At 46.1% G+C, this 1,694-nt stretch overlaps 1 non-coding gene across 1 annotated transcript; it reads right to left on the bottom strand.

Moving 5' to 3' along the window:
- Positions 1 to 1,245: 1,245 nt before the first annotated feature.
- On the bottom strand, positions 1,246 to 1,320 carry Trnas-uga (transfer RNA serine (anticodon UGA)). The gene has a single exon. It is a non-coding gene; the product is annotated as a tRNA-Ser (tRNA).
- Positions 1,321 to 1,694: the final 374 nt, after the last annotated feature.

The raw sequence follows: 1,694 nt of genomic DNA, 5'->3' as shown, positions 1-1,694 counted from the left end.
GGCGGCGCTCGGTCTGCAATCACTGAGAGTGGCGACACGCGGGTCCGACGTATACTAACGGACCGCGGCCGATTTAAAGGCTACCACCTAGCAAGTGTGGTGTCTGGCGGTGACACCACAATATTTTCACGTGCTTGTTAGCGATTAATAATGGGCTCGGAATTTGCAGTGATATGTGCGGAATATTAGTTATGTAATGTCTTTCCTTGTCAGAGTACTAATGCAAACATACATGAACGTGTCTTGACACGTAGCGAGCCTGGCTAGGGTCGTTGTGTTATAACTTTTACCACTACTACCGTTTCTGCCACCTCCCCATTCCCAACCACACACGAGCTCTCGCAGAAATGTCTCAATTACGTGCTTCCCTGCAGTATTCAACGTCGTTATCGGAAGTCCGATGTGTCATATCGAGCTGTCAACAGTCCATTTACTTCTTATTTCACGTGGACTGTTTATTTGTGAACTACACAAGCGAATTCTTCAATAACCGACTCTATCAACAAGTTTTAGATTCGTATCTGTGGTAGCAGGAATTGACGACCTTCACCAAGAAACTGTTTTCGGTATATTCCATCGCCTCTTGATCTCACGTAGGAGCCATTAATTATCTCCCTACACTGCAGTTAGCTACGCGTGAGAGGCCATGAACTACATCAGGAACGCGTGTGGAAAATTCTGCGATGGGCTTCATCTCCGTCCGGGCAAAACAAAGCGTACGAAGTAGCAAGGCCAGTACTCGAAGCAAAAACGTGTCCGGGGAGTACATCATATTAGGATTCTGCTCAGAGTTACATAACTCATTTACTGCAGCAGTGAGAGACTCGAGAAGTGAAACGGGGCACGGAAGATTGCCCTGTTCACCGTCATTAATATCAGAAGTTCATGCTATCAATGATGAACGGAGGTAGATAATTTACGAGTGACGGAGAACTGGCGTGTCCTATTGAAGGCCAAGACCAAAGTGGAACATAAACGAGGCCCAAAGCTCATATTCGGGTGCACAGTCTTTCAAATACTCGTCTGCCCATCCATAGTTATACTTTTCTTCATCAGTTAAGGAAAGTATTGGAATAGACCGATCCACGATCTAAGCTTGTGATACGCCTTTTATAAACTCACTATCGACAAAGCATTAAATCCAAAACGTCCTTCATTCCTTGAAGGCCAAGAGGTGCAGTCGTATCTAAAGTACACCTGCGGCAAGACGTAATGAACACGAAACTTCTTGGCAGATTAAACTGTGTGCCGGACCGAGACTCGAACTCGGGACCTTTGCCTTTCACGGGCAAGTGCTCTACCAACTGAGCTACCCAAGCACGACTCACGCCCCGTCCCCACACCTTTAATTCCGCCAGTACCTCGTCTCCTACCTTCCAAACTTCACAGAAGCTCTCCTGCGAACCTTGCAGAACTAGCAATCCTGGAAGAAAGGGTATTGCGGAGACATGGCTTAGCCACAGCCTGGGGGTTGTTTCTAGAATGAAATTTTCACTCTACAGCGGAGTGTGCGCTGATTCTAGTCGCAATGAACACCTTCACTGGGCGGTAACAATGTTAATCTTTCGGATGATAGTGCCACTAAAACGGAGTTAGTAAACACAGTTTCCCGATATTCCTTCACCAAAGAAGACGAATTACAGAACAGCTGTCAACATGAGTTCCGTATAAGTATGTTCATGCTCATAAATTAA

This window comes from Schistocerca serialis, chromosome 2 (genome assembly GCF_023864345.2).
Source record: "Schistocerca serialis cubense isolate TAMUIC-IGC-003099 chromosome 2, iqSchSeri2.2, whole genome shotgun sequence".
NCBI lineage: Eukaryota > Metazoa > Arthropoda > Insecta > Orthoptera > Acrididae > Schistocerca > Schistocerca serialis.
This window is presented reverse-complemented; position numbering and strand designations above follow the sequence as displayed.